The sequence below is a fragment of the Thamnophis sirtalis genome, unplaced genomic scaffold (genome assembly GCF_051295495.1).
Source record: "Thamnophis sirtalis isolate CommonGarterSnake01/CBP01778 unplaced genomic scaffold, rThaSir2_p1.2 scaffold_6, whole genome shotgun sequence".
Taxonomy (NCBI): Eukaryota; Metazoa; Chordata; class Lepidosauria; order Squamata; family Natricidae; genus Thamnophis; species Thamnophis sirtalis.
Genome location: NW_028261386.1, coordinates 34,675,079 through 34,696,902, shown reverse-complemented (window position 1 = coordinate 34,696,902; position 21,824 = coordinate 34,675,079). Strand labels below are relative to the sequence as shown.

General features: G+C 41.0%; 1 long non-coding RNA gene across 1 annotated transcript in view; it reads left to right on the top strand.

Annotated features, from left to right (window-relative positions):
- The first annotated feature begins 586 nt into the window (after nucleotides 1–586).
- Nucleotides 587–21,824, top strand: part of LOC148044938 (uncharacterized) — an 82,028-nt gene continuing 60,790 nt past the window's right edge. The window contains exons 1-2 of the long non-coding RNA XR_015696919.1: nucleotides 587–710; nucleotides 10,963–11,028. This is a non-coding gene — a long non-coding RNA (uncharacterized LOC148044938). The remainder of the gene's footprint in view (nucleotides 711–10,962; nucleotides 11,029–21,824) is intronic.

Below are 21,824 nucleotides of genomic sequence, written 5' to 3'. Positions count from 1 at the left end.
GACTAACTCTTTCCTTGTATAGCCATAGGCAATAAGTAGTGGCAAATCACTTCCCAAAATGTTGCCAAGAAAATTGCCTGGACTTGTCCAGGTAGTCACCAGGCATCAACACTGATGTGAAGATCATAAATAAAGGGAAAGAAAGAAAAGATTACACTCTAATGCTGTGAGTTTTCCCTCTTTCTCGTATGCCTGTAGTATCATATAAATTCTGATATGTTCTTAGAATCATAAGGAATGAAGTGGTTCTTGAAAGTTTTTTTTTCTGAGCACAATATGTCCATATGTCTTATAATGGTATTGATGATAATAGTGTGCTATCAAATCAGATAAATTTACTCCATGACTTTTCTCTATGCTTTATGCTACTGCATAACAGGACCAAAATTGATCTCTCTGGGCCCCAAGACAGATCTCTCAGATGCTGACTGAGACTGCAATAGTGAGACAGCCCAGACCCTGAGGCTCAGCTACACCAATTGAGGGTGGGAAGAGAGACTTCTCCCAAGAGCAGGCCCGAGGCCCACAAGGGTCTTCTCATTCACCCAAAGTATCCCTTCTTTCTTCTTGCTCAATTGTTAGATTCAGAAGGGAGGAAATCTCCTCATGTGCCCATTCAGAGAACCACCATGCATGCCTGCAGCACTCACACCTCTCCACCAATACCTTGAAGTCAAAAGCCTGGACAACCACAAGATGGCAGCAAAAAGGTAGAAATTTTGTTGTACATACTATATCTATGCTAGATATAGATTGATGACAGGAAGGAGGGCAAGAAGGGAGGAAGAAACCAATTTCAACCTGCAGCAGCTCTTCTCTTTCCTTCTGCTATCACTCCTAACATAGCCTTGCTCTTGATCTATTATAACTGTGATGGCAGCCACTAGATGTCAGCAGTGGAAACTGTAACCATATGGTAGTTGTCCAGTCCAGCCCTGATCATGCTAATCCAAATTACTATGATGTTTGGCTCTGAAGCTCCCCCTTCCCCTGCAAGATGTTTCATTTGCATATTAACCAAGTGCTCTGTGATCAGCTATTAGAAAATTAGCTACTGGATCATTCAAGATATGATTGCTTACCTTTCTGCAAATGAAAAATGAAAGTAAACTTTTGGAATGTAGATAAAGTCATCCGAAGCCCTTATACCCATTGGTCTTAATCTAATGATATTATGATTGTAATTAAAGCCATTTAATACATTTACGGTAGTATATATATTACCAGCAATGTTTGAAAAGCTAGCATTGTATGGAATGCCTAGGAAATTTTTAAAATTTATGATATTTTTAGGTAAAGTATGAAATGGCTGTGCTATTTTAATATGCTGTATACTTTCCCAAGGCATCGTATATACCATATTTTTCGCACTATAAGATGCTCCGGACCATAAGATCCACCTAGCTTTTGGAGAGGAAAACAAGAAAAAAAATGCCTCTGTCTACCAGCAATTTGCTTCCTTACAGCAAAGATTAAACAGCACAGAGGCTGAAAACAGAGCACGTGGAGGCAAAAAATGGAACAAACAGAGGCTGAAAATGGGGCACGGAGAGGTGGTGATAGGTGGCAGCAGCAATGGCGGCAATGGGCGGTGGCGATCCCCGCAGCCTTGAACAGCTGATTGTCGGTATTCCAGGAGGCCGATCCAGCTGGCAATCAGCTGCTTGTGCTAAATCAGGCTGTGCAGAAGCTGACCAGGCTGTTTATTGCCAGGAGGCAAATTGGTGGGAGAAAGAGGCTGGAGGGTGGGGACCAGCTGGGAGGGGTGGTTGAGGCTTTGACAACATTTGTTCTATAAGACACATAGACATTTCCATCCATTTTTGGGGGGGGGGGTCTTATAGACTGAAAAATATGGTAATACTTAGGCAGAATGAAAAGAACTATTTAGACAAAGTATGAAAAAATATTCATGAAAAAGGTTAGGGTTAAGGTTAGCATAATCTCTAGGGTTATTGAAAAGATGTATCTCAAATTGGAAAAAAAATGCAAAATAAAATATAGGACTTGAGACCAGTACTAATCTATTTTTTGCAACAAGGAAAGGTAGATTGGCATTTTAACAGGAGTATTTTATACTATGCCAGTTTGCCTTTTGGCATTGCATTGCATGCCTAAGAAATGTGTGAAATATTCAGCATTTCATACTTTGCCATCCCATTTCTGGCATCTATAAATTTCCTAGGCATTCTATAAAATACCTAATTTCACACATTGATAGTAACATACACATTTATTTGCAACCATAGTTTTTAGAAAAAAGGATATAAAATTACAACAATCCATATCAGTTAAATCAATCCCTTCTAATATTAACAGCACTATTTTTTAACATAATGCTTTCATATCTTCTTTGCAACCATTGTAAACAATGCAATTTGTTGTGTTATGTGTTCATTTATATCAGCTAACAAAGAATAGATTTTTTTTACTTAAACTAGACTGATTCATATGGATTAATAAAGGCATGATGATGAATCTAGCTCTAGGTTATTGATATAATTTCTAATGTAATGTAATGGATCAAATCTTTCTCCTGTGAGTTATTACAAATGCATAAACTACTAAAATGGTTTTTATAAAACACTTTAACTTGTGGATCAGAACCAATGCAACTAAAGCTCTTATAGAGTCACAGACAAATCAAAATGCTACCATGCAAATTTAGGGTTAAAGATTAAGATGCAGCTATGTCACTGTTTGGGGCCCAAGATGGCTCTAGATAGCAATGTGTGCTACATTCACAAAGGGCTGTGTTCTTTTTTTGAAGTGTGTCTGCAGTCTGAAAGGTAATCTATTCCAAGCTCACCGTAAAAGTGGAGAACCTTAAAGAAAAAACGTCTATACAGATGGTTCTGGTTTTTCTTTGAAGACATTTCCCTTCTTATCCAAGGAGCTTCTTCAGCTCAGAACTGAAGTTGCCTCTTGAAAAAGCACCTTTGGAACTTAAAGAAAAAAGTTTTGAAATTTCGCCATAAGAATTTAAGATTGGACAACAGTTGAGGAGACAAGAAGCACTGATTGGCAGCTCAGTGTCTACTCAACAACAATGATATAGATCAGTGTTTTTTGAATTTGGGAATGTTAAGATGTCTGAACTTCAAGTCCCAGTATTCTTAGTTTGAAAAATGCTGATGTACTGTACATTCTTATTTTCAAAAAACAGATCATGCCAGACTAATCTTATTGCATTCTTTGAAAAAGTGACAAGATTAGTGGACCAGAGGAATGCCGTCGATATAGTTTACTTGGACTTCAGTAAGGCATGGATTAATTGCCCATTATCACATTTAGTTCTTTTGATCCTGACTCCTTGCTTGCTACTTATTGCTAATTCTAGTTTGGTATTGATTTATGCTTACATGTTTTTTTCTTCTGACAACAGGTAGTCCTTGAATTATGATCACAATAGGGACCAGAGTTTGTGTTGTTAAACAAAGCGGTTGCTAAGTAATTTGTGCCTGATTTACAAATGTTTTTGATACTGTTGTTAAGCAAACCATGTAGTTAAGTGAAATGTGCTGTCGTTAAGCCAACCTGGCTTCCTCTATTGCAGGGGTGTCAAACTCAATTTCATTGAGGGCCACATCAGAGTTGTGCCGCCCCCCCAATCATCTTGGGGGATCAGTGTAGGCACTTTTATCAGGGGCACCTCTGGAGATCCAAACACTCTGCCAGCAAAAATGGGCTCCCAAGCTGCGACCCTCTGCAACCCTCTTCCAGCAAAAATGGAGGACTGCCTGCAGCTGTCCCTAGCTCCATTTTTGCTGGAAGAGGCACCACAGGCAGGTTCTTTGCTGTTTTCAGGGTGGCCTCACGGGCCAGATCTAAGCATCCCATGGGCCGGATCCAGCCTCCAGACCTTGAGTTTAAAACCTCTGCTCTACTGACTTTGTCAGAAGCTGGCAGAGAAGATTGTGAATAATGATCATGTGACCGCAGGACACAGCAACTGTCATAAACACATGTCAATTACCAAGCACCTGAATTTTTATCACACGATTATGGGGATGCTATGATGCTTCTAATTGTGAGTACTGGCTGTACGTCCCTTTTTTCAGTGTTGTTGTAACTTTGAATGATCATTAAACAGATAGTTATAAGTTGAGGACTACCTGAATCCTAATTTTCCAACTCCAATTTTCCATAGCCTAGTCCTAGTAATATCCCCCTCTAATGTTCCATCATATGTACAGTAGCTCGCAATGTGATCAATAATTATTAACAGATTAAAACAGTTTATTAAAATAATTAATAATTAATGCAAATTAAGACAATTGTAGCACTGTATGAGGAAATTGGCAAGATCACAGGGAATTCTATACCAATTGACTTGAAAATTATTTGTGAATAATAATCTGTGACAAAGATTTCATTTATGTAGCAATAGCACTTACACATATATAATCTATTTTGTTATATTTATTTTGTACAATGACAATAAAGGCTATACTACTAATATCACTTCACAGTGCTTTACAGCTGTCTCTAAGTGGTTTACAGAGTCAGCATATTGACCCAGTAATCTGGGTCCTCATTTTACCAACCTTGGAAGGATGGAAGGTTGAGTCAACCTTGAGCCTAGTGAGATTCGAACTGGCAAATTGCAAGCAGCCGGCAATCATCAGAATTAGCCTGCAGTACTGCATTCTAACCACTGCACCACCACTGCTTTATATTTGCCATTTGGCCATCCCACATCTCTCTAACAGGGCATTCTTATTATACTTATATTCTCCATTAAGGTATTGAGTTCAATCTTAATGTCTGCAGCTTTACTTTGAAGTTCATCAGATTTTTTTTTAATTTTGACAATAACACTGCAAGGTATTCCAGACAAGAAGCCCAATCAGAAATACTAGCTCTAATGCTATTGAAAGGTTACATTAACAGAATCTTATAAGGCTGAAAGTTTTTTCTTCCGCTAAATTTTATAGGAAACTAAGAAGATTCCTTCTGAAATGTTTGTCAAACCAACATTCCTTCTGTGGACTCAGTTGCTACTTATCTGACCATTGTCTACTCTGCAACTATTCCTCCTGTCTCCCCAAATCACTCTCACCTACCGTTACAGGTAGGTTGAAGTGAAAAAAAGAGGGGACAATTATATTTATGTAATTATAATCAAGGAACATTGTTATCAGGATGACCGAGGCCTACACTTTGCTATAATAACTATTATGAGCTATTAAACAGGAACCATATACTTTGTTTTAATTTGTATGGCACAGAAGCAAGTGTGGTTCCTTAAAAATTGTGAGAATTGTTTTCCCCATAGTTTGAGTTTGAGTTTGAGTTTATTGGGATTTATAGGCCGCCCTTTTCCCTGAGGGGACTCAGGGCGGCTTACAACCACAAGGGAGGGGGGTGCAGTGTCAAAACAACACAGAATGTGAACAAAGAAAAAAATAGTAAAAACACAACTTTCGTTCAGCAATCAAACACTCGGGCGGGTAAATTGGGAACCTATCCCCAGGCCTGCTGGGAGAGCCAGATCTTGAGGGCTGCGCGGAAGGTCTGGATAGTGGTGAGGGTACGGATCTCAACGGGGAGATCGTTCCACAGGGTCGGAGCTGCAACAGAAAAGGCTCTCCTCCGTGTGGTCGCCAGTCGGCATTGACTGGCAGATGGGATTCGGAGGAGGCCCAGTCTGTGCGATCTAATTGGTCGATTTAGGGAGGTGATCGTCAGAAGGCGGTCTCTCAAGTACCCAGATCCACTACCATGGAGTGCTTTAAAGATGGTCATCAGTACCCTGAAACGCACCCGGAGACCAACAGGTAGCCAGTGCAGCTCGCGGAGGACGGGTGTAACGTGGGCGAACCGCGGTGCGCCCACTATCACTCGCGCAGCTGCATTCTGGACTAGCTGTAGCCGCCGGATGCACTTCAAGGGCAACCCCATGTAGAGCCCATACATGCTGAAACTTAACTTGCACTCCTTAGCTTCTGTATTTCACCTTTTTTTCCTCAAGCGTGCTCATCTTCTGCATCACTTATTCCCAGAGCTTCCCTACATTTCTGTTGGAAATTGTTTTTTTGAAGCCTGACAAGCATGAACTTGTTTAAAATAGAAACCAAGCCCTAACTTGTGTGAGAGAAATTCCAAAGGGAAATACAAATAGCGGGAATATAATTACCAGTTCTGGAATTTTGCCAGAAAGCTGGGGTGAAATCCCAATTTGCTTGAAATGATTTCATTAGTAAATATATTTTTCCACTAGCATTTACACAAGTCATATTTTTTTATATGTCAGATAGTTAAATGTCAGTAAAATCGCTTCACTGTTCACTGTAACATTTGGCTGGAAAATAGCCTCTTATCTATTTTCTAGAGAGAGAAGAGAGAGATAGATAGAGAAGAGAGGAAGAGGGAGAGTTAAGAGAGAGAGTGTGTTAAGAGAGAGAGAGAGAAAGAGAGAGTGTGTTGAGAGAGTGATTGTGTGTGTGTGTGTGTGTGTGAGAGAGAGAGAGAGAGAGAGAGAGAGAAAGAGAGAAAGATAGATAGATAGATAGATAGATAGATAGATAGATAGATAGATAGATAGATAGATAGATAGATAGATAGATAGATAACCAATGTGGCTTGCCAGGGTGGAATTCTCTGCTTCATGTGTGGTGCCAGGTGGAAAAGGAAAGCCGGGAAGGTGTTGGATGCAATAATGGTGCCAGGTAAAGAGCTTTAGATTTGTTGGGCACCAGGAAATCTCAGGGAGAAATCCATATTTGCACAAGGTGTAAAAGCTTCATTTGGACAGAAATGGAATCAGACGGCTAATGCATAATATTTAAAACATAACAAAACATTTTTAACTGATTTTTGGAGAAAGGTTCACAGGTTCTGAGCCACATAGGGTTCACAATGGTGGAGATGTTTCAGAACATACTCTATGGAGTGCCCTGATGATGTTATCTAGTCAGGTAATGAAACATCTGCAGGAAAACAACCAAGCTCAGAAAGCATCAAAGGTTCCTAAGTTCAACCATGAGCTATATATATTCTTTTCTCTGTTAGATACTAGAAAACAATGGAAGACTAGCTTGCTCTTCAGAAGTAATATATATGGAAATCTGGTCACAAATATAAATTAGATCTTGAAAAATGCAATTAATCAATTGCTAAGAATAATCTTGAGATGATGAAAAAACAAAAGGAGAAGCTGTAATAATGAGGAACTTCAGTTACTCCATATAAACTAGGTATGTTTGACAAAGAAATTAAATTTTAGGTTAAATCCAGGGATGTCTGAAATGGGAGATTAAAAACAGTCAAGATAAGGTCTGTGACTCCAAAATCAAAGTCCTATTTTCTTTATTCATGTTGTGACATGTTAAAAAGCAACAGGCCTTTGGGCCAGTGACGTGCAGTGAAGTTTATGGCTGGTGAGGCAGTCCTCTCCCCTGACACCCCACTGACTAAAGCACTTTCTTTCACCTGCCTGAGCTCGCAGCAGCCTGCCTGAACTCTGCCACGAGCTCAGGCGGCGAAAGAAAGTGCTTTAGTCAGTGGGGTGTCGCGGGAGAGGAGAGAATGCCTGAGCATTGCATTTATTAAAGAAAAAAGGAAATTTGAAGGAAAAGAGGGAGCGTGGGGTGGGGGTGGGGGACATCAGAAATGGAGAAAGAGAGGAGGAAGAGTGAGCACGATGCTGCAGCTTTAAACAGAATGACAGAGTTGAAGCCTCTAAAAATGCGCCCTCTACTATGAGGCAGGAGACCTGCGTGCCTCAACTACCTCGGGATTTTTTAGGCTCTTAACCCTCGCTTAACCTGCTTGAGTGCCTAAAAAGTCAGACTAGATGAGGCATGCAGTTCTGCCTCATAGTAGAGGTGCTTTTTTAGAGACTTTTTTAAACAGGCAGTGATTCAAGGTGTGGCAGCAGCTAGCTAGTAACCTCAGCACTTGCCTTTTCCCATTTACATTTTTTCCCCTTTTCATGATTGACAGTGGTGAGGCTATGCCTCCCCTGCCTCCCCTGACTGCACGTCATTGCTTTGGGCATATGGTTGTGCTGGCTGTCTTGACTTTTTTTGACTCTCATTGTGCCTCCTCTACCCACCCATCCCTCATTGATGCTACAGTCTAAATAGGATGTGCTTTAAAATTGTTGGAAGAAAGTTGACATTTTCAATACAGTATTTTACTTCTCCTTCAAATTGGGCTGATATCAAAGGCTAGAAAGGTACCAAATGTAACAACTATATTTTTTTAAATAGGATTCAGGAAAATACTGAAAATTATAAATTGGTGAGGGTAACATTTGTTGTGGGCAAATTGATAGAAAGCATAGTCAAAGAAAAAAATAGCTAGACATATTTTCTTGCTGAAAGAAAATCAGCATGGAGTCCGCAAAGGTAAATTGTGCTTCACCAATCTTCTATAGTGCTTTGAAAATGTCAATTAGGGATATGGTAGAGATGGTCCTGTTGACGTTTATGCTTTAGATTTGTATAAATTGAATAATTGGTGGAATATGACAGTAGGAAAATAAAAAAAATGAAGATCAGGATAGCAATGGACAGAGTGAGATATGCCAGGAGGGCTAGTTTTATGGAACTGGGATTGGCTGAGACCAGGTCCACCTTTGGTTTAATGGCCTTATTATGAAAGGCAGGCAACTGGCTTTCTGTTGCTTTGCAATGTTACATCTGTCCATAACAAATCTCTCCTGATTTGTCACCAAGATCTATATGGGCAGAAAAAAGGCGAATTGCTATGCAAGAAGGCATGAGTCATGGTGGCACAGTGGTTAGAGTGCAGTGCTGCAAGCTACTTCTGCTTGCTGCCAACTGCCTGTAATTTGGCAGATCGAATCTCACCAGGCTCAAGATTCATTTAGCCTTCCATCCTTCCGAGGTCGGTAGAATGAGGGCGCAGATTGTTGGGGGCAATATGCTGACTCTGTAAACCACTGAGAGAGGGCTGTAAAGAACTATAAAGCAATATATAATTCTAAGTGCCTTCCATCCTTCCGAGGTCGGTAGAATGAGGGCGCAGATTGTTGGGGGCAATATGCTGACTCTGTAAACCACTGAGAGAGGGCTGTAAAGAACTATAAAGCAATATATAATTCTAAGTGCCATTGCTATTGCTGTTTGCAGGTTACTAGAGACCTCGTTTAGCAGGGTCTATCTTGTTGGATTTGAGGTCTATGCTAGGACTGCTACTATTCCCCTGCTTCATGGCTGTGTTTCTTCCTTCCCAAGCATTCCAGATGGCTGTTGGAGTTCCCAGGCCTGAACCTGGGTGATTTCTGCTTACCTTCATTGGAGGAGAATTGGAGGGAAATCACAGCAATTTGTTTTTGTTTTGTCTTAGAACAAATGCCAGAGGATCTGAGGTTGCAGGACAATGTCTGTCCTTATAAGGTTCACATTACAGCACTCCATTTGAGGTTAGATAAACATCAGCCTGTTTGCCATTTAGAAAAGCAGTTAATCTGCGACAGATGTGAGAGGTCAATTTTTCCTTTGTGATTGTTACATTGCTGAATATTGATATTCCTCAGAGTCGGCAAGGTGGAGGTTATTATTATTATGCTGTTTTGTACTGTAATGTTATTACACAATTCATATTTTACAGTATTGAAGGGGTAAGTATATATGGCTTAAACCATAAATAAGTAAATTAACAAATAAACACAAAGTAATAGGAAAAAGTCAAGGAGAACAGAATTAAGGTATTTACAAGTAGTCGCAATATGCCGGTGTTACATGTTTGCTATTTGTGACCTTCTTAGTGGGTCTTCCATCGAGCAAGGCCAATAGGAGTAACCAGATTTGCTTAAGTACTGTAGCAAAAATGACTGCATTGCTACAACTGCAGTTGCAGTTGTAAATCAAGGAATAATGGTAGCTACATGAGGAATAAAGGAAAGACAAATGGGAGAATAAAACTGAGTGGACATGAAGTGAAGGAAGGGAATGCAAAAAGAAGGCTGGACTTTTTGTATAATTTGGTCAGTAATTGTGTGATAAAAGCCCAGTTCATAACTATTTACAAACATAAGAGGAAAGGGGGGGAAATTCCATATTTCATCACATTATGCATAATTTTATAACTGCTGTTGTGCTGTTCTTCCTTCCTAGATCATTGGTTTCTGTACTAAGCAAACAACAGTCTGTGCTCATGAAGGAGAAGGCCCAATCTGCTTGTCATTTTGATTGCAGCTCTGGGATATCCTCTTTGAAATGGAGCTACCAGAATCATGCTGTGTTTCTTACACAGTTGTAAGCAGAAAGAACCAGCTCTGTGAAGTAATTGGTTTTATGAGTCATGAAAAAGGAGCAAATGGTTACTTAGCTTATTAATTATTTAGAGTGGCAGAAAGAGGGAAATCATGGCAGGATTGTCTTTGTCATAGACACCAAAGTCACTTTCTGAGGCACGACTGTCTGGCAGCTTATCTTAAGGGTTAGGTGGCAGCACTTTCTGCCTTTTTACAGACAACAAACCCTTTAGACAGATCCTGATTCAGCATCCCCATAACAATACAGGTTGTTTTTTCCTCTTTTATGCTGCCTAACAGCCTTCCAATTGCTTCTCCCCCCACCCAAAAAAAGATCCATTTTGTTCCAAGCTTACTCATTAAGTTCAGTCCAAATTTGTCCAGTTTATGTGTATGACGATCTGAGGTCAAGAGGAACAACCTTCTTCCTTTCTGCCGGTCTGTCTCCAGTCTTCCTTTTTCTTTACAAGTCTCATATTCTTCAATGGATTTCTGTTTCTTTCAGCCCTTTCCATTGAGCAGTCTCTTCTGCTGCAAACATAATTGTGTCACATACAGCCATGCCCGAATGATATTGATTCTCAGAGAAAAAGTTGTTTTCTTTGTAGACAATGCCCCCAAGCAAAGGAGATCTCAAGACAACAAATAGAAGATACTTTTTACTTGCCTTTAACTCTACCAGTTCGAAGTCGGGGGCAACTAATGCAGTGCTATCTTTCTTTTCTGATTGTTAGAAAGAAAAACACCTGGTTTAAGCATGTCGTTTCTACAGACCATGAAATATTCAATCAACTATATTGGTAATTACATCCATTTTCATAATTAAGGATTTGCTTTGTTTAGCGATCCATTTCATATTTTTTTTCATTTTAATACATATTCATTAAGTATTTTTTTTGGTCCTTTGTGGTAGTTTTTATTCAACATATGTATTAATGTTGAGCTAGTGCTGGGGGAGAAATTGGGTCATAAAAGACCGAGGAGAACCATATATTTATGTTTTCTGTCCATCCCACAAAATGTGGGTGGCATAAATAAGAGACCATAAAATAAACATTAAAAACACCCTACAATAAAAACTATCAATGTTATTATTTTTAAAAAAATCAAGAGAGAGGATTCAGTGTTATAGGCAATGTAAGCCACCCCAATAATTCATTTCCTTGAGATCCCTAACAGTTGCATATGTGAAGATGCTCCATGAAACTAGAACTTGTAGTTCCTGGGCATGTCCATATAATGCAGAGCATGACTGGAATCCATGGTGCATATGAAAGCAATACATGCAGCATGTAAAGATTTTATTATCAATGATTCTGTTTAGGACATATTTTATTCATCTAGAAAATTGACATGTCCATCTGTACAGCTAATGACCAACTTGCACACAAAACCCACAATATAATAATTTGAATCCTATGATCAGAAATAATACCATGTTTCCCCAAAAATAAGACCTGGTCTTATTTATTTATTTTTAGCACAAAATAAGCACCAGGTCTTACTTTCAGGGGATGTCTTACCCACTCACCTTAGGACCACAGCAACAATGCCTCCCTTGCCTTGACATCTATTGCGCTGCTGCTCAACTTCTGTGACTGCTTGCAGCCACTTGGCTCATCATGCTAGTGCTGCTGCTTACAGCATGGGTTGTTACCCTGGTGGCACCCTGGTGGCCCCACTCACGGCAGGAGGCTGCATGGTGTGATGTGCCAATGCACACATGAGCAGTAACACTGGCACGATGAGCCTCATGGCATCTTACTGGCGGCACTGGCATGGTGAGCCTTGCAGTTTTCTGCTGCAAGCAGTAGCACCAGTAAAATGAGCACTGTGGCATTCTGCTTCACTTGGCGGCACCTGTGGATGCACTGTGTGGTGTCTGTCCACAAGCAGCTACAAGAAGTTGGGCAGTGCAACAGATGTCAGGGCATGGGAGGACTGGCTGTGGCAGTCCTAGGTAAGTGGGTGCAGGGTATGTGGGGGCACCTCAATTGCCCCACCACCACCCTAGCTTGATTTTTACACCTGCACCTCATCCCGCCTTCTACAACCAGATGGTGAGGAGCTTAACTAGGGCTTATTTTTGGAGTGGGGTTTATCTGGGACTTGTTTCAAGATAGGTCATATTTTCAGATATGGTATGGTAATAACAACTGTATAAAGAGAACACTTTTTAAAAAAAATCATAGTGCAGTATCCAAGAAACTTCATAATGAACTCTCAACTCCAAAAAAAACCATAGATTTTGGGTTAGTTGCCCTCTGTCATTTAGGAAGGCCAGGAGGATCATGGCCATCCAGATCTCAGAAGAAAGGTCATGTAGGATGGGCACTGAATAGAGGAGGCATATCTCTTGGGCCCTACTAGAAGGACGGTTTCATAGAAAATTAGAGGCGTTAAATTTAATCCATCTTTGACTCAATAATTCCCAAAGAATGAGTTTGGCTTCTCTAGGGGGGCATAAACAGTGCCCAGTATATGAAGCCCAAAACACTTTTATCTACTTGAATTTCCTCAGCTTTTTCAGCTTTTCCAGTTAGGTCTGGCACTGTGATATGGCTCTGCATATTGTTAGTTTAATTTCCTCAGGGGATTGTGTAGTAATTAGAATAAATGATAATTTATAGCTTACAAGCTTCTGAGCACCTTAAGAAAAACAGAGGACAACAAATTATAACAAACACAGGCAATATACCCCGTAATAAAATTCTTGATTGTAACCTGAATATATAAAGAGAGCTTCATATTCTACAGAAGAAAAAAACAGCTCATTTTTTGCACTAAACTAATGGCAAAATTTGCTACCCTTTTCTTTGCAATTTGCTTCATTATAATACTTGTATTTCCAAGATTATTATTATTTTGTTAGTTGAATCATCTTATTAAAATAAGGAAGCCACTTAGAATCCTTTTGGATTAGAAAGAATAGAAGTCAGGCAAACAAAAAGGAACAAATGAAGACATGTTGCAGAGAGTAAGTCATTGTGCAATACACATTTGCTTTTCTGGTCTTGGATACACCCACATATATCCCAATTATAGAGTGGTTTCATAGTGGGCTTTCCATCTGTCTTTATGCCACAAAGCTCCAAAAGATGAGATGGTGGCCAAAACCCTTTTTCTCCAAAGGCGTATCTCTCTCATAGAGACATGACAATGTATAAGAAAGAGTACTGGCACTCTCTCTCAGGTTGAGTCTCATACACACAAAAGGATATGCCTAGGGCACAGCTCAACAATTCTGTCATAGCTTTTAACATGAGGACTATGCGGGAATCCTGTTCTGACCTAGACTTCCCCAGCAGAAACAAAACCCATTTTATTTAATGTACAGTGAATTACTCTCCAGCAAAGTCCCCATTCACAGTCTTTCAAGATAGTTCACAATTACCAACCTTTATCAGGCTTGGAGAGTGGCCAGGCTGATATTTTTCAGATGCTGCAATAATGGCAAGAATGCAGGAATGAACTAATTGTCTCCTGAAAACATCTCTCTCCTTTCGCTCCTTTTTTATTCCCTATGGGAGGGACCATTCACTGTCCACCTGTGGCCGTACTCCCAAGTCGACCCTTGTTTCTTAACTGTTCCCTTTGTCTGGCAACTCTGCGCATGAGCACACTGGGAACAGGCTCCAGCTGTTAATCTGCTTCACTGATGTATGACTCCAAAGACAGATGAATGGTATTACAATGGTATAATGATAGAAGAGAATATGTATAGCTTGGGGTTGAATTGTGGAATCCTTGGTGCTCTGAACTTGGTTGGTTGCTTGGTTCGCTGTTTACAGATGTTTCATTACTCAACTAGGTAGCATCATTCATGAAAGTGAGTATGGGGTTTGCTCCCTGTTTATATAAAGTGGCTTGTCCTGCCATTGGTTGTTGTTTTCCTTAGTAGTTTCATGATTAGGTTATTGTATTCTAATTGCTTGGTGTTAATCCCTGTTTGTCTGGGTACAGGCTGCTAGTGATGATTTGTTCTGGTCTTTTTGTTTCTTTGTCTCTTGGATGGTCTGTAAATATGGTTTAGCCCTATGTGTCTATTGTTGGCTGATTTGTCTGAATGGCAAACGTCTAGGAATTCCGTAGTGTTTTGGGATTTAGTTAGGTCTAAGATGCTCAGTTTCCTAATGGAGTAGATATCATTTCAGGGATGAATGTGGATTCATCCATACCGCTAGTTATGGATGATTTCAACTTTGTCTCCTTGGGATTGGAGCTTGTCAGGAATTCAAAACCACTCAGAAAATATGGACTTGCTCAGGTCATCTCTGGCTTCACATGGCTGGCAAAGGTCTAGATCTGGTGTTCATCTCAAATTAGATGTGTCGTGATTTGGGTTCTCTCTGGGTTCCATTATCTTTGTGATGAGATAAATGGGATCACAAACCTCTGCAGGAAGGAAAGACTATTAAAACAATATATTCTAGACATTTCATGCAGTTTCCTGACAGTACATGGAAACTTCTCCTTGCAATCTGGAAGATGCTGCTTCTACTGCAGAGACTTGCAATTGAAACATAATATATGGTAGGAGTTGGAGGAGCATAACGTTTAATCTGTATGTTTACTTTTCAACCCTATATAGGTCTAGTTGTATCTATGTACATCCCAATGAATACAGTGAGACGTACCCAGGTAAATAAATATTAGATTACTATTTTATGATCTCCAGAGCCTAGATGTATACAGTGACACAATTAGCAAAAAAATATATATGATTCTGCCATCCGTTACAATCAACTTCTACCTAGTGTACCTGCAGAGGTCCTGTCCTGGTCAAAACTGTAAACCTTATTATAGATTTAACCTAAAGTACTAACTGTGGTCTAATATTGGACAAAAAACATAGGTTTTTAAATATAGTCTATGGCTATCAGATAAGAACCAAGTATACAACCGATTTTTGCATTAAAATTATTATCATTTATTAAATTTATGTGCCACCCATCTCATGGTGTGAGGTGACTCAAAATTTATTTCAGGGCTCAACCTGAACTTGATGGAGACCAGTTTTTTTAAAAAATCCAATTCCTCTGCAATACTTGTAGGGATGTAATAAATGGCTCTCACTCCTACATAAAAAAAAATAATTTTCTTTTTTTGTCAGTCCTGCTGAGATTACATCTGTAGTGAGAATGTGTTTATAATAATGATAACCTAACCTTTTTGTATTGAACCAGCCTTAGTAGGGGTCCCTTCTGTTTATACTGCAACTAGCTATTGTCTGATCAGTTTGCTATCTTGCTAGAAGAATGTTTACCAACCAATAGTAGAACTACAAATATCAATATATACTAAGGAACGGGGTCCAGGTTAACCAAACATAAATGCTGTTTTCATATATCATATGATGCCCAAATAAAGAAACAATATATTGGCAAACAGTGGTCTGATTCACTCAACATGCCTTGATAATACATAATACACAAACTACTTAGTTTTTATTTTAGTCTAGTCCAGATGGTTGTGAGAACCCAGATAATGAACAACACATACACAGATACTTCAGTCTCAACTTTTCAGAACTGAGAATTTAAAGTGAATATTACAGAACAAAACGATCTGGAATTAGCATTCCCTGCTGCTGGAAATGTTTTTTTAATAAGCAAGGAGCACACGGATGCTGAAAATTATCTTGTATGCTTGCTGGGATGATTCTGGGAGTTGAAGTCAACATATTTGCTGGGGTTGAGAAACATTGTTCTATGCAACAGGATGTAGCATAATTTTTTTTCTTCGGATACTTAGTAGGGTAAGCAAGCTGCATGAACATTGTAAATCAGGGACGTGCAGTCAGGGGAGGCAGAGCCTCACCACTGTCATCATGAAAAGAAAAAAAATGTAAAAGGAAAAAGGTGAGAGCTGAGGTCACGCTGAGCTAGTTGCTGCCAGAGTCACCATGGATGACTCTGTTTAGTGCTTAATTGTTTGAAAAAGCCTCTAAAAAAGCGCCCTCTACAGGAGGAAGCAGGAGAACAATGTGCCTCATCTAGTCTGTCTGACTTTAGGTGTTTTATGGTCACTCGAACAGAGTGTTTGTTTGTTTTTGTTTTATTAGACATTTATAGGCCGCCCTTTTCCCTGAGGGGACTCAGGGCGGCTTACAGTCAAAAAGGAAAGGGAGTGTAGGACAATACAAAAAGAAATGTGCACAAAAGTAAGTTAAATAGTAAAACTCAACATTCACTCAGCATTCGGGAGGGGCAAAAGTAAACTTATCCCCAGGCCTGACGGGCTAGCCAGTTCTTGAGGGCTGTGCGGAAGGCCTGGACGGTGGTGAGGGTACGAATCTCCACGGGGAGATTGTTCCATAGTGTCGGAGCCGCAACAGAGAAGGCTCTCCCCCGAGTAGTTGCCAGTCGGCACTGACTGGCGGATGGAATACGGAGGAGGCCAACTCTATGCGATCTGATGGGACGCAGGGAGGTAATTGGCAGGAGGCGGTCTCTCAAATAGCCAGATCCACTACCATGGAGCGCTTTATAGGTGGTGAGTAGAACCTTGAAGTGCACCCGGAGATCGACAGGTAGCCAGTGCAGCTCACGGAGGATCGGTGTTATGTGGGCGAACCGTGGTGCGCCCACAATCACTCGCGCGGCCGCATTCTGGACTAGCTGAAGTCTCTGGATGCTCTTCAAGGGCAGCCCCATGTAGAGCACATTACAGTATTCCAGCCTGGAGATCACAAGGGCTCGAGTGACTGTTGTGAGGGCCTCCCGATTCAGGTAGGGCCGCAACTGGCGCACCAGGCGAACCTGGGCAAATGCCCCCCTGGTCACAGCTGAGAGATGGTGATCAAAAGTCAGCTGTGGATCCAGGAGGACTCCCAAGTTGCGGGCCCTTTCTGAGGGGTGTAAGTTTTGTCCCCCCAGCCTGAGTGATGGTATGTTGATCAAATTTTTGGGAGGGAAACACAACAGCCACTCGGTCGAGTGGCACGTCGTTCTCCTGCCTCCTCCTGTAGAGGGCACTTTTTTAGAGGCTTTTTTAAACAGTTAAGCAGAGTCATCCATGGTGACTCTGGCAGCAACTAGCTCAGCCTGACCTCAGCTCTTGCCTTTTTCCTATTACATTTTTTTTCTTTTCATGATGGCAGGCAAGAGCAGAGTTGAAATCCTCTCTGAAACAGCTGGAAAAGATACGTGTGGGTTGGAGGGAGGGGAAGGAATTCAAACTTCATCCTCCTGGTGCGGGGCTTTGGGCAAAGGCTGGAGGGAAGTGCTCTTCCTCCCCAAGTGTAGTTTGATTGCAGGCAGAGCCATGTTGTCTTTTCAAACCTGTAATCAGTGAAGCTGGGCTTGATCCTTTGGGGACTGGGGGAAAGTGTGTGTGCTCCAGTATGGCTCTTTGACTGGCTTCCTGCCTCCTCCTATGGTCTCCCTGACTCCCTCCAATCCAACTTTGTGTGTGTGTGTGTTTGAGAGGGGGGAGGGAAGTAGAGTGGGAGGAACGAGGGGGAGGGAGAAGAAAAAGAAAAAGAAAGAAGGAAACTTATTTAGCAAAGAAGAAAAACAAATGCCGTCGCTTTAAATCGGAACTGAGCATGCCTGGCTGTGAAATTCTGGGAATTGAAGTCCACAAGTCTAAAAAAAGTGCTGCCTCATCAGCCATAAATCTCACCCCATGTCACTGTTGTAAACCCCAAGAATCTAGATAAACCCCATTATCTTTTTACACACACCCCAACCAAGGGAAATGCTTGAATCTGAGGAAACTCCTATTTGCTGTTGCTTAGGTTCTCCCTTATGTTGCTTTATAGAACATTTATATGAAATAACTGGAAGCGCAGTTGAATTGGCCATTGTTGTAAGAATGAGGCTAGACTAAATAGATCTCAGGCAAATCTAATAGTGCTAGTAGATCATTGTTTAATGCCAGGTCTGTTGTGAACAAGGCTCCCCTCATCTGGGACTTAATATTATATGGGGAAGGGGGCAGACCTGGCATGTATAACTGAAACCTGGCTGGGCCAAGAGGGAGGAGTCCCCCTCTCAGAAATGTGCCCAGATGGGTTCCAGGTGCTCCACCAACCATGACACCAGAAAAGGGGTGGGGGGGTAGCAGTTGTCATCCGAAAGTCGTAGGGTCCCTGCGCCAGAGATTGTGGGGTGTGAGTCTCTCCTCTTGAAGTTGGACCTAGGGGTTCAAGTGGGCTTGTTCGTGGAATTGGAATTGGAATTTATTCAATTTGTAGGCCGCCCTATTCCCCGAAGGGACTCAGGGCGGCTGAACAAAGGCCAAGGGAAGGGAAACAGTTACAAAAAGTAAGACAAAGACAATCAGGCAATACAGAGGATTTAAAAACACAACAGACACAGCAAATTCAAGTGGGGGGGGGAACTCAACCCCAGGCTTGCTGGGACAGCCAGGTCTTCACGGCCGTCTGGAAGGCCCAAAGGGTGGCGAGGGTCCGAATCTCCACGGGGAGCTCGTTCCAAAGGGCCAGAGCAGCCACAGAGAAGGCCCTCCTCCGAGTAGTCACCAGCCGACATTGGCTGGCAGATGGAATATGGAGGAGGCCTAATGTGTGGGATCTAATAGGTCTATGGGAGGTAATCGGCAGAAGGCCAACGTACCTACCTCCCAGCTGCATCACGACAGCCCTGCCTGTGCTGCTAGGGTTGGCTGTGGAGTTCCCCAGGCTAATGGTGCTGGGGGACTTTAACCTACCATCGCTTGGCGAATACTCTGATGGGGCACAGGAGTTCATGGCCTCCATGACAACCATGGACTTGACCCAAGTAGTTCAGGACCCAACTGCTCTGGGGGGCAAAAACCTACGCCCCTCAGAGAGGGCCCGCAATTTGGGGGTCCTCCTGGATTCGCAGCTGACACTGGAACACCAACTGTCTGCTGTAACCAGGGGGGCCTTTGCCCAGGTTCGCCTGGTGCACCAATTGCGGCCCTACCTGGACCAGGGGGCACTCCAAACGGTCACTCACGCCCTTGTCACCTCAAGGCTGGATTATTGCAATGCGCTCTACATGGGGCTACCCTTGAAAAGTGTTCGGAGACTACAGCTAGTCCAGAATGCAGCCGCGCGAGCGATATTGGGTGTTACACCTGTCCTCCGCGAACTGCACTGGCTACCAATTGGTCTCCGGACGCAATTCAAGGTGTTGGTTATTACCTTTAAAGCCCTACTTCCACATACCTCCCAACGCCTGATAACATCCCACAGATTGGGCCTCCTTCGGATGCCGTCAGCCAGTCAGTGTCGGAGGAGAGCCTTCTCTGTGACTGCTCCGACCCTCTGGAATCAGCTATCCCCAGAGGTCCGGGCCTTGCCCACTCTCACGGCCTTCAGGAAAGCTTTTAAAACCTGGCTGTTCCAGCAGGCCTGGGCCTGTTGACCTTATTGTTAAGGTCCAGCCCCGATTAGAACGAATGTGTGTTGTGAATTTTAAACCATTCTTTTTATTTTCCTTTTCTTTTCTTCCCCTTTTTTGTAAGCCGCCCAGAGTCCTTCGGGATTGGGCAGCCTATAAATTCAATAAATAAATAAAATAATAAATAAATAATGTTATAAACTTGAGAAATATAATTAGAACAGAGATGGGATGACTCCACGCTTGCAAGATCTTAGTTCCAACACTACAAGACCCAGTTGTAAAATAACAGAATAACAGAGTTGGAAGGGATCTTGGAGATCTTCTAGGCCATGAGTATCAAACTCACCATGTCATGTTGATGTAATGTTACGTATCATGAAATTTTTTGCCTTTGTGGAGCTGGGATGGGCATGGCTGCATGTGATGTATCCAGCCTGTAGGCCACCAGTTTGACACCCCTGTAAATCTAGTCCAACTCCCTGCTCAAGCAGGAAACCCATTTCAGACAAATTGTTTTCCAAACACTTCTTAATAACCTCAGTCAATACTGGTATGATAAACAAAAAATCCTTATTCTACGAGTTTATAAGTAGCTTCGCCCAATTAACAATGTTAATCAATAATGAAATCTGAGATGGGTTTTTGCTCTTGCAAATCTTTAATACACAGAGATGTTCCCCTCCTAATCTATAGTCTACCTCTTTGGACTGAAGGCTCTCTACTATCCCTTCCCATTGTGTAACATTGTGTAAGACTAGTGTTTGGAAAGATTTGTCTTTTAATAATCTTACTATGCCTGTCAAGTGAGGCTAGAAACATGCTGCCATGGGAACAAAGTAATTATCTGATTGGCCTCAACCTGTGACTTAAGTAGAAAATATCTGAGAGAAGGCAAGTTCTTTCTTCGATCAAGGGTGATGTAATCAGGCTTGATATGTGTGTGGAAAGAACAATAGATCAGCACATTGTAGTTTGAGTCAGCTCAAATAAGAGAAAAATGAAGAGTATCTGGGGTGCTGGCTACTTCCTATTAACATTTCTAAGAATTATATTATCACTTTATAAGAAGCACATACTAACTAATATTTTGAGGTGTAGCAAAGCATGCAGGAGGGCACAGCTGACTAAAGGCAGATGCTATATTAATGGCCAGACAGGATATAAAAGATGTTTCTTCTTAGAGAGTGACTTTCTTTTGCTTTCCCAAAGTTCTGCTCACCTCACAGTATCTTTTCCCAGCTGATCAGCATTCCCTGCCCTGAATGTTTTATGGCTGAGCAAATGGTTTCAGTTTTCCTGAGAAAATGTATTTGGGTTATTGGCTTTAATTTGGCCCCAGGATTTTTTGCTCATTAGCATATTATATTAACCACCCCATACAATTCCATTCTCAAATCATTTGGAACCCTAGCCTATATTCTATCTGTCTACTGTAGAAATACTAGATAGCAGGAAAAAAAATGATATGGTGTTTTTTTGTGTTTTTTTGTCTTTGCTATCATCCAGTTGTTTGAATTTGTATAGTTCAGGTATGATATCCCAACAATACTACTTTTCTCGCCACTCTCTCTGACCATCTGCTTGCTGAGAGGTTGGACTAGAACTATAAAGTCCCTTCCAACTCTGTTAATCTGTTTTAAAAACCCAATGGATATTATTAAGGTGGATTCCAATTTTCTGTTCATAATGTAAAAATACTGTCCTTTTTATCTGTAAGAATAATAGCAAGGATTTAAATGTAAGGATTTAGAGTTATTTGTAAGCTGGAGAATGTACACTTGTGCTGCAGCTGGTTGAACTAAAGGAATTATTATTTTTTTAAACACAAACACACAACACATATAACATAAAAGCCTCTTCAACTACATACAGTGTATCGATTGGTTACAAGGTCTTTCTGCGTCCTTTCCATAGTCATCACTTGAATTTTATCAAAGTTCACATATTGTCAATCAAGATATCTTTGTATACATTGTTATTATGCTTCCTTTGTTTGATTATCACTATTGTTTCTCCATTTTAGACAAGGTATTCTAAATATATAACCATTAATATTATAATGATTCATTATATCATCTTCAATATATCCAATAATAAAGAGTTATTTTTATCCTATTCTAAGTCATTCTATTATTTTAGCATTGATAACATTCTCTAATAATTTTCAATTCCATGTTTTTTTCCCATTATTAGTATCATCAATCTAATATACATGTATACAAATTATTATAATTATTAAACTTCCATTAAGCCTCACT